Source organism: Taudactylus pleione, unplaced genomic scaffold (assembly GCF_031769625.1).
Source record: "Taudactylus pleione unplaced genomic scaffold, aTauple2 ptg001956l, whole genome shotgun sequence".
Classification (NCBI taxonomy): Eukaryota; Metazoa; Chordata; class Amphibia; order Anura; family Myobatrachidae; genus Taudactylus; species Taudactylus pleione.
Window position 1 is genome coordinate 451,743 of NW_028286352.1, and position 18,663 is coordinate 470,405.

The following is an 18,663-nucleotide window of genomic DNA, read 5'->3' on the forward strand; positions in this document are numbered from 1 at the left end:
TATTTTAAGACAAGAAACGTGATATAAATATAAAATGAAACAATAAAAAATAAATAATAAGTTTATGCAGAAATGGATGTGCTATACACAGCAATTAGATAGTTGTTATTGACCAGTATATGAGGGTATGCACAAATAGATAAATATTATAAAAAAGACATAACAATCAATTTAATCTTAAAAAGGAATTCTGCGGCTTATCTGATAAGTATGGTAGTAAAGTTCATGAGAGGTAAGTGGAGCATCCAACGCGTTTCATCTGCCAATCAGACTTCTTCAAGGAATGAAAAGCTCCTCTGGGGTGTCTGGTTTATAAACCCCCTTAATAGGGACAAACTAGCCTCAATTTGGAATCGATTAGGTCACTTCCGGTTTCTGTGTAATAATTGATTCAGTGACCAAAGTTCTAAGAGCCAAATAAATAAATCAATAGTAGTGTGGATGAAATAAAAAGCGATATCACGCTATTAGTTCAATAAAAAATGCATATATAAAGCCTTCTATTTCTACAAGTTGCGAAATGAGTCCTGCACGTTATGTTACTTCCGCCAGTCTTACGATCTCTCCGAGCAGCACTTCCGCCCTTCTCCTCGGGTCAATCTATGGAACGTCATCATTGGCTGGTTACGACATCCACCTTTGAGGTGCGTCACTTCCGTTCATGTATTCATCCCGGTAGCGGCCATCTTGGTCCTCGCTTAGGTGCATCGCGGCCATCTTTGTCCACCCCGTGGTGTCCTGTCTGCATTTCTCCATGATATTCATCATCTTTGTTCAACGTGTAGCTTCCGCCCTTACTGTGAATATTGTGGCTTTTAGTCATCACGCAGCTTCCGCCCTTAGTGGCAGAATAATCTTCAGCCATCTTTCTCCTCACATATGAACGGTGTTGCCATCTTGGTCCACCCATGGATTCAGGCCATATTATTCTAATAATAGAAATAGAATGATTATAGGCATCTTTTTAGTATAAAACGTGGAATATGGCATCATATAAAAGGCAGGGATAATATGATCCTTCCACACTTAGTGATATTTATCAATACTTTATTGAAGTCTTCTATTAAAGTGGTTTACAACTATAACCTATTTAATAAGGTATTCAGTGATCAGAAAATCAACCAGAGTTTTAATAATGTTATTAAAAATAGTATAACACCTATTGAGGAATATTCAAACACTAAATAGTTATCAATTGGAACAAAAAGGGGGTATCCAAAAAGCCAACATAGTCAGTATAAAGGGAGGGGAATGTCCTAGAGAGAGGCCTCTTAGAGGGAGACATTAGAAAGTATGTTCATAAAATCCATAAATATGAATTCTTCGTCATTCATAAGGATGTTTTCAATGTATAAATTAGCACTGAATCTTCTCCAAAGGTATATTCGCCCATCTTTTGCTTGTCCTTAGTACATGAGTCTTCAAATTCTTGGAATATGATGCAAGTGTCCTGTCTATACACTGATGGGGGATACACATATATGTCCAAAGTGTATCTACCGCACCTGGTCTTCCCCAGCGGTCCCCCTTCTGGGTACTGTCCAGGCCCCAAATGCTTAGCTTCCAAGATCAGACGAGATTGGGCGCTTAAACATGGGTATGGCCGTAGATAATTAGGACAAAAGACATCCACACATACAGTGCTAGCCTTGGTAATTAGATGAAGGAGCTATCTCATAGCCCTCGTTGAAGCCTCGGGGAGTCATGGTGTCCAATTCAAAGATCCAGTACATCTCACGTCTTGAAAGTTTATTTGCTAAGTCTCCCCCTCTCTCTCCTAATTCAACATGCTCAATTGCCTTAAAGGTAAGATCCTCTGGATCGGAGTTGTGATGTGAAGTGTCTAGCAACCATATGTCCTTCAACCTTATTTTTAATGTTGCGCACATGCTCTTGAATCCCCAATTTCAATGTTCTTTTAGTTTTTCCCACATACTTCATCCCACAACTGCATTCTAGTACATAGATTACACTTGTACACTTTAGTGTTGTCAGCATTCATAAAGGTCCTTCTTTGTCGATGCACAAATTTGCATACATTGCATTTTCCACATTTATAGGAACCTGGACAATTATGGAAAGAGGTGTCTTTCATAGGATTGCCTAACCTTAACATACTTGGGGCCAATGTATCCTTCAGGCTTTTGGCTTTTCTAAACACGACTGGAGGTTTAGGAGGAATGACATCTTTCAGAATTGGATCCATTAACAAGAGTCTCCAATGTTTACTGAGTATGGTCTTTATCTTTCTTTCCTGTGCATTGTATGTGGTAATAAATGGAATGATATTGTTCTCTTGTTTCTTATGATCTTTATACTTAAGTAGGTCACATCTGTTAAGTTGATTGGTCTTATTTTCTGCTTCCAATATGATATTGGCAGGGTATTCCTTTTCCAGGAACCTATCGGTGTACAGGCGTATCTGTTCCTCACATGTATCTTGCTTACTACAATTTCTTTTTATTCTGTGGAATTGAGAACGAGGTATATTCTTTTTCCATTTTTGTAGGTGTCCACTCTTGTAGTGCAGATAGCTATTGGTATCAACATCTTTTATGTAATTCTTAGTAACTATCTGATTGCCTTCACCAATTAAAACCAAATCTAAAAATTCAATGGAAGCCGCGTTGATGTTGGATGTGAATTTAAGATTCATATTGTTATCAGTGATAAAATCCAGAAATGACTTAAAAAGATCCTCCGTGCCTTCCCATATTATAAGGATATCATCTATATAGCGTTTATATAATACAACATTGTTCTTAAATGGGTTATTGTTGTATATATAATTATTCTCCCAGCACCCCATAAAAAGGTTGGCGAAGCTTGGGGCAAAAATTGTCCCCATTGCAGTCCCACAAATTTGTCTATAAAATGTATTTAAAAATTTAAAATAGTTGTGGTTCAGAATAAAAGCCATAATATCACATAAAAACTCTATGTGGGGTGCTGATAGATGAGTCCATGTCCAAAAATTCTCTGCAAGCATTAATTCCTTTATCATGTTCTATGCACGTATACAGTGATTGTACATCAATTGTTATCCATGAGTAGGATGCTCTCCACTCAATTCCTTCTATGATTTGTAGGACATTAGTAGTATCCTTGATGTATGATTGTAACTGTATGACATATTTCCTTAGGAATATGTCCACATACTCCGATAAATGCGATGTTAGGGAATCAATCCCTGCAATAATAGGTCTCCCCGGTGGACTAGTCATTGATTTATGGACTTGGGGAAGAAAGTAAAAAATGGGGGTAGTTGGATTGGTTACCAGGAGGTATTGAAATTCGTCTTTTGTAACAATACCATTGTGCAGTCCATAGACAAGTAATGTTCTCAGTTCGTCAATATACTCCTCTAGGGGATCTCCATTCAATACAGCATATGAGTTTGTATCTCCTAAGAGTCTATTGGATTCTTCAAGATAATAAGAACGATCCATTATTACCAATCCCCCCCCTTTATCAGCTTGTTTGATGATTATTTCTTGATTCTTCTGAAGATTCTTGAGTGCTTCTTTCTCTCTATTTTTCAAGTTTTGTTCAGTAGGGATTTCAATGTTTTCATCACAAAAGTCTTTCTTCACCAGTTCATAAAAAATGCTGAGGTAATTACCTTTAGATTCTATTGGATAATACTTAGATTTATTTTTCAAACGTGGAAGCTGCGTGATGACTAAAAGCCACAATATTCACAGTAAGGGCGGAAGCTAAAACGTTGAACAAAGATGATGAATATCATGGAGAAACGCAGATGACAGGACATCACGGGGTGGACAAAGATGGCCGTGATGCACCTAAGCGAGGACCAAGATGGCCGCTACCGGGATGAATACATGAACGGAAGTGACGCACCTCAAAGGTGGATGTCGTAACCAGCCAATGATGACGTTCCATAGATTGACCCGAGGAGAAGGGCGGAAGTGCCGCTCGGAGAGATCGTAAGACTGGCGGAAGTAACATAACGTGCAGGACTCATTTCGCAACTTGTAGAAATAGAAGACTTTATATATGCATTTTTTATTGAACTAATAGCGCGATATCGCTTTTTATTTCATCCACACTACTATTGATTTATTTATTTGGCTCTTAGAACTTTGGTCACTGAATCAATTATTACACAGAAACCGGAAGTGACCTAATTGATTCCAAATTGAGGCTAGTTTGTCCCTATTAAGGGGGTTTATAAACCAGACACCCCAGAGGAGCTTTTCATTCCTTGAAGAAGTCTGATTGGCAGATGAAATGCGTTGGATGCTCCACTTACCTCTCATGAACTTTACTACCATACTTATCAGATAAGCCGCAGAATTCCTTTTTAAAATTATGTTGATTGTTATGTCTTTTTTATAATATTTATCTATTTGTGCATACCCTCATATACTGGTCAATAACAACTATCTAATTGCTGTGTATAGCACATCCATTTCTGCATAAACTTATTATTTATTTTTTATTGTTTCATTTTATATTTATATCACGTTTCTTGTCTTAAAATAAATTTTGTGTGTCCATTTTACGTATATTATAGTCAGAGTACTATTTTATTCTCACTCGCACTTTGTTAGATGGTACTATTGTTGTATATGTGTTACTAAGGAACTTGCTTCACAATTGCACTTTGCACTTTATTGGTTAAAAGACCACAGATATTTAATATTGATTTTTCTGAAGTTTATCAATAATATTTATTAATATTTATTTTATTAATAATATTTATGTATGCACATCACTTTGTTTAGCACACAGGCGCTTTGAACAGATTCAATGTTTTCATAAATTTAATAACAGCAGATCACCACTGCTATACTTCTGTTTGAGCTGACACCCATACTATAGGGGAGTGCTATATACTATACTTTTTATATTTTAAAAGACATATATAACTTGAATACGACTGGTTCTAAGGAGTAGGACTTCTTCCTATTCTACTGAAATAGGGTGTTTATTATCCTTTGGCGCCGTGTTCTCTCATTTCTACATAAACCCTCTGGTTATTTTACACGGCAGCCTTCTGATATATATTTACCCTATTATTTAAATTATGTATCAAAATAATGAACGCAAAAATAGAAGGAGTGATCTATGCCAAAAAATCTTTAATGAAGATATAACACAAATTAATACTAATGTCCCCACCGAGAATTTAGACAATAAGTTTTGGGAACTTGAAAAACTTATTACCAAAGAAATAAAAGCATGGTGGGATATAAATAGGGTACCAAGGGGTCTAAGACTCCTGAAAAATCCTACATTTGGGGTGGATGATCCAGTGTTCATGGAAAAATGGGACAACACTCTACACAAATGTTCCATAGACCTCATGAAATTGATTATAAATGAGAAGAAATTAATTCTCTCTGAACTGGAGACAGAAATCAATAATAAAGAGATTAAAATGGAGGCTTTTAAAGATAAAGAGGACTACAGAACTAATGATGCGGTACTAGTACATAAACTAGAATGGATAGAAGAAGATGTCATGAAAGGTAAAGAAAAAAAGTTCATCAGGGACAAACAAGATTACGAACTAAATAAAGTAAAGAATTGGAGTAGATTTCCCAAAACTTCAGGACAAGTGAAAATACACCGTCCTGTTCAAGCAAGAACTCCATGGAGAATGGCGCCATACAAAAGAAGACAGAGTTTCAGAAGGGATGATGATCGTGCAGAATCCAACCAATTTAACACCTATCACTCGAAGAATCGTTTCTCTACACTTCAACGTTACGAGTCTAACAGCGACACTGATTTTTTATCCCCAGGCCCAGAGTACAACAGGACGAACCCGAGGAAAACCTTCAAAGAAACCACAAGATTAGCGTCACCTATGAAAAGAAGAACAAGAGAAGAAGAGGAACTAGAGGGGGCAACAGGAAGAAATTACAAAAGAAGGAATGTGCAATAGACCCTAAGGAGAAGGGGATTTTTAATCTATCTAAACACGTCTTAACACAATCCGAAGTATCTCTTCTGAGTAAAGGATTATCTTTTGCACCTTCCAGTAATATGAATAAATTCCAAACCTTCATTGACCTGAATAAATTTGTGAGGAATCTAACCCTAAAATGAAAAAAGATAATGCGGTTATCATGAACTACACTGGAAACGAGTCAAAATCGGGTTTGAAAAATAAATCTAAGTATTATCCAATAGAATCTAAAGGTAATTACCTCAGCATTTTTTATGAACTGGTGAAGAAAGACTTTTGTGATGAAAACATTGAAATCCCTACTGAACAAAACTTGAAAAATAGAGAGAAAGAAGCACTCAAGAATCTTCAGAAGAATCAAGAAATAATCATCAAACAAGCTGATAAAGGGGGGGGATTGGTAATAATGGATCGTTCTTATTATCTTGAAGAATCCAATAGACTCTTAGGAGATACAAACTCATACGCTGTATTGAATGGAGATCCCCTACAGGAGTATATTGACGAACTGAGAACGTTACTTGTCTATGGACTACACAATGGTATTGTTACAAAAGACGAATTTCAATACCTCCTGGTAACCAATCCAACTACCCCCATTTTTTACTTTCTTCCCAAAGTCCATAAATCAATGACTAGTCCACCGGGGAGACCTATTATTGCAGGGATTGATTCCCTAACATCGCATTTATCGGAGTATGTGGACATATTCCTAAGGAAATATGTCATACAGTTACAATCATACATCAAGGATACTACTAATGTCCTACAAATCATAGAAGGAATTGAGTGGAGAGCATCCTACTCATGGATAACAATTGATGTACAATCACTGTATACGTGCATAGAACATGATACAGGAATTAATGCTTGCAGAGAATTTTTGGACATGGATTCATCTATCAGCACCCCACATAAAGAGTTTTTATGTGATATTATGGCTTTTATTCTGAACCACAACTATTTTAAATTTTTAAATACATTTTATAGACAAATTTGTGGGATGGCAATGGGGACAATTTTTGCCCCAAGCTTCGCCAACCTTTTTATGGGGTGCTGGGAGAATAATTATATATACAACAATAACCCATTTAAGAACAATGTTGTATTATATAAACGCTATATAGATGATATCCTTATAATATGGGAAGGCACGGAGGATCTTTTTAAGTCATTTCTGGATTTTATCACTGATAACAATATGAATCTTAAATTCACATCCAACATCAACGCGGCTTCCATTGAATTTTTAGATTTGGTTTTAATTGGTGAAGGCAATCAGATAGTTACTAAGAATTACATAAAAGATGTTGATACCAATAGCTATCTGCACTACAAGAGTGGACACCTACAAAAATGGAAAAAGAATATACCTCGTTCTCAATTCCACAGAATAAAATTAAATTGTAGTAAGCAAGATACATGTGAGGAACAGATACGCCTGTACACCGATAGGTTCCTGGAAAAGGAATCCCCTGCCAATATCATATTGGAAGCAGAAAATAAGACCAATCAACTTAACAGATGTGACCTACTTAAGTATAAAGATCATAAGAAACAAGAGAACAATATCATTCCATTTAGTACCACATACAATGCACAGGAAAGAAAGATAAAGACCATACTCAGTAAACATTGGAGACTCTTGTTAATGGATCCAATTCTGAAAGATGTCATTCCTCCTAAACCTCCAGTCGTGTTTAGAAAAGCCAAAAGCCTGAAGGATACATTGGCCCCAAGTATGTTAAGGTTAGGCAATCCTATGAAATACACCCCTTTCCATAATTGTTCCAGGTTCCTATAAATGTGGAAAATACAATGTATGCAAATTTGTGCATTGACAAAGAAGGACCTTTATGAATGCTGACAACACTAAAGAGTACAAGATTAAACATCATATGAATTGTAACTCCACTTCTGTAATCTATGTACTTGAATGCAGTTGTGGGATGAAGTACGTGGGAAAAACTAAAAGAACATTGAAATTGCGGATTCAAGAGCATGTGCGCAACATTAAAAATAAGGTTAAAGGACATATGGTTGCTAGACACTTCACATCACAACTCCGATCCAGAGGATCTTACCTTTAAGGCAATTGAGCATGTTGAATTAGGAGAGAGAGGGGGAGACTTAGCAAATAAACTTTCAAGATGTGAGATGTACTGGATCTTTGAATTGGACACCATGACTCCCCGAGGCTTCAACGAGGGCTATGAGATAGCTTCTTTCATCTAATTACCAAGGCTAGCACTGTATGGGTGGATGTCTTTTGTCCTAATTATCTACGCCCATACCCATGTTTAAGCGCCCAATCTCGTCTGATCTTGGAAGCTAAGCATTTGGGGCCTGGACAGTACCCTGAAGGGGACCGCTGGGGAAGACCAGGTGCGGTAGATGCACTTTTGACATATATGTGTATCCCCCATCAGTGTATAGACAGGACACTTGCATCATATTCCAAGAATTTGAAGACTCATGTACTAAGGACAAGCAAAAGATGGGCGAATATACCTTTGGAGAAGATTCATTGCTAATTTATACATTGAAAACATCCTTATGAATGACGAAGAATTCATATTTATGGATTTTATGAACATACTTTCTAATGTCTCCCTCTAAGAGGCCTCTCTCTAGGACATTCCCCTCCCTTTATACTGACTATGTTGGCTTTTTGGATACCCCCTTTTTGTTCCAATTGATAACTATTTAGTGTTTGAATATTCCTCAATAGGTGTTATACTATTTTTAATAACATTATTAAAACTCTGGTTGATTTTCTGATCACTGAATACCTTATTAAATAGGTTATAGTTGTAAACCACTTTAATACTGATATTTATCAATACTTTATTGAAGTCTTCTAATTGTGGAAGGATCATATTATCGCTGCCTTTTATATGATGCCAGATCCCACGTTTTATACTAAAAAGATGCCTATAATCATTCTATTTCTATTATTAGAATAATATGGCCTGAATCCATGGGTGGACCAAGATGGCAACACCGTTCATATGTGAGGAGAAAGATGGCTGAAGATTATTCTGCCACTAAGGGCGGAAGCTGCGTGATGACTAAAAGCCACAATATTCACAGTAAGGGCGGAAGCTACACGTTGAACAAAGATGATGAATATCATGGAGAAACGCAGATGACAGGACATCACGGGGTAGACAAAGATGGCCGCGATGCACCTAAGCGAGGACCAAGATGGCCGGGATGAATACATGAACGGAAGTGACGCACCTCAAAGGCGGATGTCGTAACCAGCCAATGATGACGTTCCATAGATTGACCCGAGGAGAAGGGCGGAAGTGCCGCTCGGAGAGATCGTAAGACTGGCGGAAGTAACATAACGTGCAGGACTCATTTCACAACTTGTAGAAATAGAAGGCTTTATATATGCATTTTTTATTGAACTAATAGCACGATATCGCTTTTTATTTCATCCACACTACTATTGATTTATTTATTTGGCTCTTAGAACTTTGGTCACTGAATCAATTATTACACAGAAACTGGAAGTGACCTAATCGATTCCAAATTGAGGCTAGTTTGTCCCTATTAAGAGGGTTTATAAACCAGACACCCCACAGGAGCTTTTCATTCCTTGAAGAAGTCTGATTGGCAGATGAAACGCGTTGGATGCTCCACTTACCTCTCATGAACTTTACTACCATACTTATCAGATAAGCCGCAGAATTCCTTTTTAAAATTATGTTGATTGTTATGTCTTTTTTATAATATTTATCTATTTGTGCATACCCTCATATACTGGTCAATAACAACTATCTAATTGCTGTGTATAGCACATCCATTTCTGCATAAACTTATTATTTATTTTTTATTGTTTCATTTATATTTATATCACGTTTCTTGTCTTAAAATAAATTTTGTGTGTCCATTTTACGTATATTATAGTCAGAGTACTATTTTATTCTCACTTGCACTTTCTTAGATGGTACTATTGTTTTATATGTGTTACTAAGGAACTTGCTTCACAATTGCACTTTGCACTTTATTGGTTAAAAGACCACAGATATTTAATATTGATTTTTCTGAAGTTTATCAATATTTATTAATATTTATTTTATTAATAATATTTATGTATGCACAGCACTTTGTTTAGCACACAGGCGCTTTGAACAGATTCAATGTTTTCATAAATTTAATAACAGCAGATCACCACTGCTATACTTCTTCTGTTTGAGCTGACACCCATACTATAGGGGAGTGCTATATACTATACTTTTTATATTTTAAAAGACATATATAACTTGAATACGACTGGTTCTAAGGAGTAGGACTTCTTCCTATTCTACTGAAATAGGGTGTTTATTATCCTTTGGCGCCGTGTTCTCTCATTTCTAAATATATATATGTATATTCCAGAGACAAATCGCACACACTCCAAGTGGATTAAATATGTGAGTGCCAGGTCCAATTAATCATATAACAACATCTGGCCGAATACAGCAACACATTGCCTACAACGGGGACACAGATCTTGACAGGAACCTCTCACTGGAAGTAAATAGGACATCCATGGCGACCGTGTTCATAGCAACAGTGACAAAACAAACAACATGCAAACAAATTATTAATATACACAACAGTAAATCTAATCCAACTACGGTTAGTAAGTATGGTCAGCGCAACATGGCACAGCACATGGAGACTAAATATAATAATACCGTAAATATCATGCAATAGTACTAACATATCGACAATACATGATTAGGGATTAATCTGAATTAAATCATCAGCCCTATATGAAACTCTGGAATCAGCGATATTATAAAGGACTATTTGGATTTAAACATGCATTCAACAAAGGGAAAAAAGAAAAAAACTTAATAAACCATAAGTCATAAAAAACAACAAACCTGATATAAAAAAGAAAAAAACAAAAAGAAAATAGTTAAACACTATATATAAACAATGGTAACGGTATTTCACAATATATAAAGTTCTGAGCCCACTCTGTCAGATAAATGGAGTAACCAATAGTTCCTCATTAAGACCATAGGGGAAATGGAATTCAACTTACATATCCATTCACATTCACGTCGAAGTAATGTGCGATGTCTATCACCTCCCCTCCTGGGTGGTGGAATATAATCCAATGGCATGAATTTAAAGTCCTGGTTTAGCTACAAGTGGTGTGCTGGATTCAACCAGAGTCATAGCTTTTTAATGGAGCTCCTGTGCATGCCAATTATTTCTTTCAGCATTCGTGTGGTTTTACCCACATATAATTTATTGCAAGAGCAAATGATCACGTAGACTATAAACTTGAATTCACAAGTCATACAGTGTCTTAAATGGAAGAACTTATTAGTGACAGGATGACAGAAACTTCTACCAATCTGTAAAAATCGTCAATTTACACCCCCAGCGCATTTGAATGCGCCCTTTTGTGGTGTGAGAGAATTAGAAGTGGTGCTAACCCCTGGGCTGATGTCAGAGAATGTTATATGCTCCTTTAGATTTCAGCTTCTATTGTAACAAAACAAGGGTAAGTTCACACAGCTTTTACCAATGGTAATACCGGGTTCCATCTGCAAAATGTGCCAATGCTCAATATGGCTTTCTTAATGTGTCCAGAAGGCATTGAATACATGGTGGAAAACATCATCCTAGTCTGGGTTTCATCTCTTTGTCTGTGGACTAAAAGTTCTTCTCAGTCAAGGGCCAAGCATTTATCAATAGCTTCTTTGGCCTTTTGTCATACCCCCTTTGTGTAAAGCTCTGTCCCATTTTGTCCAATGCAGCTGGAAGTTTATCGAAATCTGAGGTAATCCTAGTAACTCTCAATAGTTGAGAGTAAGGAAGTCCTCTTTTAAGTGAGTATGGATGAAAGCTATTGGCACACAAAAGTGTGTTTTTATCAGTTGGTTTTCTGAATACTTCCGTCATGAGTTTACCATCTACAATGGAAACTAAAACATCAAGGAATTCCAAGCTCTGCGGACTGCTTTTGTGTGTGAACTTTATAGATGTTTGTTTCTGATTAAGTGAATGCACAAAAGATTCCAACTTATCAACGTTACCCATCCAGATCATAAAAAGGTCAGCTATATAATGAAAATAACACAAAATAAATTTTGAATACAACGGATCTGAAGTGATGAGAGGTCTCGTAATCATACATGTATAAATTTGCATAAGATGGGGCCATATATGACCCTTTTGCGGTCCCCCTTAGTTGAAGAAAGAAAGTGTTGTTGAACAGAAAATAATTTTTATGAAGAATTACTTCCATCAACAATAATAATCAATTGGTGGACCCTTATAGTGTACTTAACAAGACCACTTTTCTCACTGCCTCCACCCCTTTTGTGTTATCGATGTTTGTATGAAGACTACAAACATCTAAGGATACCAGTAGGCAATTATTTGGTAATTTATCAAATTGTCTCAATTTGATCAAAAAATCACTTAAATAATAATTGGTGTTTTGAATCACAGACTGTAAAAAATAATCACAATACTGAGAAAGAGTTTGGCTAAGAGAGCCCTGAGAGGAAATTATCAGTCTACCCGGAAGGGATATAAGTGATTTATGAATCTTAAGTAATATGTATAGGAGGGAATTCTATGATTATCCTGAATAAAAAATCTCATAGTTGGTTCATCAATCCAATGGTTATTAAAACCAAGTTGAATGATGGAGTGAATTTCTCGCTTATAAACACCTGTAGGGTCAAATGATTTTTTATAATAGGAAGTATCTGATAGTTGTTTTTGCACTTCTTCAATATAGTCACTCCTGTTTAATATAACAACCCCCCGCCTTTATCAGCAGGGCGGATTATAATTTCATTATTGTCCTTTAACGTTTTAATGGCCTCTATCTCTTTTATTGAGATTTTGATGATATTTAGTATGTTTCCTAATTTTAGGTAAAGTGTCCCTTTTCACTAGCCTTATAAAGGTCTCAATTGAGGCATTACTAGAGGGCGGATCAAACAAACTTTTAGAATTTAACGGTTTAGTACTAATTTTTGTTTCACTATTACTAGTTTGTTAAGAGAAATGATCTTTAAGTCTTAATTGTCTATGAAATTTATATAGTTCAGTTTCCCACTGAAAATCAGATTGTCGATAAGTTTGAACAAAAGATAAACCTTTGGAGAGAACAGACTGTTCTGCTTCAGAAAGGTAATATTTGGAAATTAAACATAACTATTTCCTCCCTCCCCTCTTTGATTTGTCCTGTGCTCTTTTTATGCTTGTGGCCCCCTCATCTACAGGGTCTCCTACTATCTTGTTTCTGCTGTGGGTGTATGTAGAAGTAAAAAATAAAAATGGTGTGTTGCGCTTGTATTTCCGCAGCTCAATAAATAGTGGTCAGATTAAAAATATGGGTATATGAGCGCTGGTATGGATTAGAATTGGTGGACCGCACAAATAAAAATATATGAATGTAATGAATAATCAGTAATCAATAATAAAACAAAACAAACAAACAAAAAAAAATATATAAAAAAAAATAATAATTAATAAAAAACAAAGATGAAAATAGAAAGAAAAACAGCAAAGGAGAGAAAAGGCATAAACAGTATTATGGGATTAATGTTTATAGTCTTTATAGACTAGTTGGGGGTGTGCCAGTTCTGCATGTACCCCACGAGGGGTCCGCTGTGCTATTGCCACCTAACTCACCCTAACTAGCTCGGCGTTGACTGCTGACTTCAGCTGCAGATTCCCATCTGAGCCGTGATCACATGTCCCGCCGGGCTGGCGCCGCTTGATGACAGAGGGCGTCGGGGGATGTTCAGTGGGCTTGTAGCGGCAGTGGCAGTTGTTCTTTTCCTTTGCACTCCTTCCAATCTCCAACGCGTTTCGGACCTTCCACGGGTCCTTTGTCAAGGATGAAGGGGGTGGGCCTTAGTATGGCTTTATTTATAGTGTGACTAATTAGTAAAAAGAGTTAAAACCCGGATATCTGGTCCCGGAATTTGCAGGAGGGTTGGAGGCAAGCACATGTTCTTTTTTCTGTGCCTGACTCCATTTTGGTTTATGCCAGAATGGTGTAGATTGAGAAAAGTTAAAGAAAGATAAGCAATGATATGAAACTAACAAAATAAGAATAATTATAGATAAATAAAGATAATAACATTTAAAATAATAAATAAAAATAAAATTAAAATAAAGTGAAATAAAATTAAAAACAATAATAATAATAATTGCTAGTGAATAATGAATCTAAAAATTATTATTTTGATTTTAAAATACTTATAAAAATGCTTTTAATTCTATATCAATGTTCAGTCCATACGGTTCCAATGTGTGGAGATTATAGATCCATTCTGTTTCTTTTTTCTTTAATGTTTTGATCAGATCCTCACCTCGCCAGTTTTGTGTTACTCTTTCGATACCCATAAACTTCAATCCTCTTGGGTCCTTATTGTGGTTATTTAAAAAATGGGCTGATACACTGTGAGTAGTGAGGCCTTTCTTGATGTTGTATATATGTTCTGATATTCGTACTTTTTTTTTTATTTTTGTTTGGCCGATATATTGAATGCCACATGGGCACTCTAATAGGTATATCGCTCCTTCGGTCTCACATGAGATGGAATCCTTAACTGGATACTTTCGTCCTGTTTGGTTTGAATTGAATTCCGTTTTCTTGTTGGTGTCCTTAATCTGGTTCTTACAGCCAGTGCAACTTTTGCAAAAATGGAAGCCCTTTGAAGCTTTATTTATTTTCTCTTTGTTGTTCTGGGTCCCGTAGAAGCTTTTCGTTAGTTGTTGTTTGAGGTTTGATGCCTTCCTGTATATAATACGTGGTTGTGCTGGCAGTATCTTCTTCACTTCCTCATCTAGCCTCAATATATTCCAGTGTTTCATAAGGATGTTTTCGATCTGTTTGTAATTGCTATTGAACTGTGTTATGAATGAGACTGGTCTTTCTTCTTCTTGTTTTGTGTTCTTGTATTGAATGAGTGTGCCTCTGTCTAAATTGCCAATTTTTTCAATTTCTTCTGATAGTCTTTTTTCTTTATAACCCTTCTTGATTAAATTTGACTTCATTTCTGTTGCCTGTACCCTAAAGGTGTCATCTTTGGTACAGTTCCTTCTTAGGCGGCGAAATTGGCCCCCTGGTATGTTGTTTTTCCATTTTGAATGATGGTTACTTTGAATAGGCAGAATGCTATTGCCACTGACATCTTTAACATGATTTCTGGTCATTATTTCACTGTCTTCTACAAATATTTCCAAATCTAGAAAAATAATCATTTGTTTGCTATAATTAGATGAGAATTCTAAATTTAGGTTGTTCTGATTCAGAGAAATAAGAAATTGCTTCAGGTCATCTTCTGTTCCATCCCAGATAAATAGCAAATCGTCAATATACCTGCGCCACAATTTGATGTTTCCAATATACGGGTTATTCTGCCAGATATGAGTATCCTCCCACCATGCTACAAACAAGTTTGCATAGCAAGGGGCAAAGGATGTGCCCATTGCCGTTCCTCTTGTTTGTAGAAAAAAGTCGCCATTGTGCCAAAAATAATTTTTCCTAAGGATGAAATCTATTGAATCCATTATGAAGTTTATCTGTTCATTTGGAATTGTTGATTGAGATGATAGGTAATGTCTAGTTGCGTCACATCCTTTTTCGTGATTGATGACTGTATATAATGACTTTATATCACTTGAACATAAGAGGTAAGTCTCTTTCCAGACAAAGGTATCTAAAATTTGTAATACCTGCATCGTGTCTTTAAGGTAACTTTGTTGTTTAGATACAAGGGGTTGTAAGAAGAAGTCTACATATTTGGAGAGGTTTGCTGTGAGGGAACCAATCCCCGAGACTATCGGTCTTCCAGGTGGATTGGTCAGTCGTTTATGTATTTTGGGGAGGTGGTAAAATGTGGGAATGCGTGGATGTTCTGTATGAATAAATTCATATTCTTTTTTAGAAATTATACCCAGTTCTATTCCTTCATTTATAGTTGTTCTTGCAAAATCTTTTTAAAATCTTGTGTAGGATCTTTATTCAATTTTTGATAAGTAGTGGCGTCGGAAAGGAGATTTTCTGCTGCCTTACTGTATTCCTCTACATCCATTATTACAACTCCTCCCCCTTTATCCGCCGGTTTTATTATGATGGTTTTATCTTCTCTTAGTTCTTTTATACTTGCTTTTTCTTCTCTTGTGAAGTTATATAAATTATTGGGAGTTGTCTGATTTCTTCTTCTATTAGTCGTTGAAATGTTGTGATATGTGGTCCTTTGACATGTGTTGGGTAAAAGGTTGATGCCGCTCTAAAGTTGGTGTGTATATATTCTTTCGATGGTGGCATGCATACTCTTGTTACTGGATCTTTTGCAAAATATTTCTTCAAGCATACCTTTCTAATGAATTTTTGTGTGTCTATGTATAAGTTGAATTTGTTGACACCTGAATGGGGGGCAAATTTTAGTCCTTTCTTTAGGAGGTTTCTTTGAGCTGTTGTCAGTTCTTTCTTACTGAGATTGAAAATAAGTCCTTTATCTTCTTCCTCATCTGTAGTTGGTATTACCTGTTTCTTCTTTCTTTTTCCTCCTCTCGTTCCCCTTTTCCGGATGATGGACTGTTCTTTCTTTTTTTGTTCATTGACCGTATTGGATCTGGGGGTCTCCCTGGTCCCCAAAGGTTCTCTAAAAAATCGTCTCCTAAGTTGTCGTCACTGTCTGATTCTTCTTCATAATTTCTCTTCTGTAACTTCTTTTTAGGCACATTTTGTTGCTCTTCAATATCTTCAAGAAGTGTTCTGAAACTTTTTTGCTCTAATTCATTGGCTGAATCTTTTCCTTGTTGGTATGATTGTCTGATCAATTTGTATGGATTATGTTGTTGACGTGGTTGTTGCGTCTGATATGAAAAGTTTCTTTGATCATAGGGTTTGTACTCTCTTTGTCTAGTTGTCTGTGGGTATCCTTGCAGGAGAGGTTTTTTCTCTCTAGGTAGATTTTGAATTTTCCTATATTGCTGGTATCCCTGTCTTTGTTTTATGGTTTCTATATTTGATGTGTGGTTCCTTTTTTCATTGGTAGTTTTTGAATACAAATCTTTCTCTTCATAATCTCTTATGAATTTCTTTTTCTTTTGTGAAATAATATCGTCCTCTAGTTTCTCCATTTTGCTCTTTGTTAGGTCCATCAAGTTCTGATAATCTTGCATTGTCTGTAATGGCTCAAATTTCTTCTCAATTTGTTCAATATTCTCATTTATATTTTTCATTGAGCTTTCTCTATCCTTAATGATTAGTTTGATCAATTCCCTGGAACATGTATCCAATATATCGTTCCATTTTTTGAAAAAGTCTATTGTGATGGGTACGAATGTTGGATTTTTCTGCATTCTTAGGCCTTTTGGAATAAGCCCTTGTTCCAAATATTTGGATAATGTTGTAATTTCCCACCATTGTCTTATTTCTTGTACATAATATTTTTCCAGTCTAAGGAATTGGTTACAAAAACCTTCCTCTTTATTGGTTGGTTCTACAGGTGCTCTGGTGGTTGAGAAGATTTCTGCAATGTTATCTCTTCTATGATTGTGTCGTGTTACATAAGGCATAGCAGCAAACTCCACTTAGGTTATAGTAGTTAGAAGTAAAAAATAAAAATGGTGTGTTGCGCTTGTATTTCTGCAGCTCAATAAATAGTGGTCAGATTAAAAATATGGGTATATGAGCGCTGGTATGGATTAGAATTGGTGGACCGCACAAATAAAAATATATGAATGTAATGAATAATCAGTAATCAATAATAAAACAAAACAAACAAAAAAAATATGTATATAAAAAAAAAAAATAATTAATAAAAACCAAAGATGAAAATAGAAAGAAAAACAGCAAAGGAGAGAAAAGGCATAAACAGTATTATGGGATTAATGTTTATAGTCTTTATAGACTAGTTGGGGGTGTGCCAGTTCTGCATGTACCCCACGAGGGGTCCGCTGTGCTATTGCCACCTAACTCACCCTAACTAGCTCTGCGTTGACTGCTGACTTCAGCTGCAGATTCCCATCTGAGCCGCGATCACATGTCCCGCCGGGCTGGCGCCGCTTGATGACAGAGGGCGTCGGGGGATGTTCAGTGGGCTTGTAGCGGCAGCGGCAGTTGTTCTTTTCCTGGGCACTCCTTCCAATCTCCAACGCGTTTCGGACCTTCCACGGGTCCTTTGTCAAGGATGAAGGGGGTGGGCCTTAGTATGGCTTTATTTATAGTGTGACTAATTAGTAAAAAGATTGGAGGATTCCATCTCATGTGAGACCGAAGGAGCGATATACCTTTTAGAGTGCCCATGTGGCATTCAATATATCGGCCAAACAAAAATAAAAATAAAAGTACGAATATCAGAACATATATACAACATCAAGAAAGGCCTCACTACTCACAGTGTATCAGCCCATTTTTTAAATAACCACAATAAGGACCCAAGAGGATTGAAGTTTATGGGTATCGAAAGAGTAACACAAAACTGGCGAGGTGAGGATCTGATCAAAACATTAAAGAAAAAAGAAACAGAATGGATCTATAACCTCCACACATTGGAACCGTATGGACTGAACATTGATATAGAATTAAAAGCATTTTTATAAGTATTTTAAAATCAAAATAATAATTTTTAGATTCATTATTCACTAGCAATTATTATTATTATTTTTAATTTTATTTCACTTTATTTTAATTTTATTTTTATTTATTATTTATTATTTTAAATGTTATT

General features: G+C 36.1%; 1 pseudogene; it reads right to left on the reverse strand.

Annotated features, from left to right (window-relative positions):
• Positions 1 to 1,493: 1,493 nt before the first annotated feature.
• On the reverse strand, positions 1,494 to 1,611 carry LOC148436092 (5S ribosomal RNA; annotated as a pseudogene).
• Between the last annotated feature and the right edge of the window lie 17,052 nt (positions 1,612 to 18,663).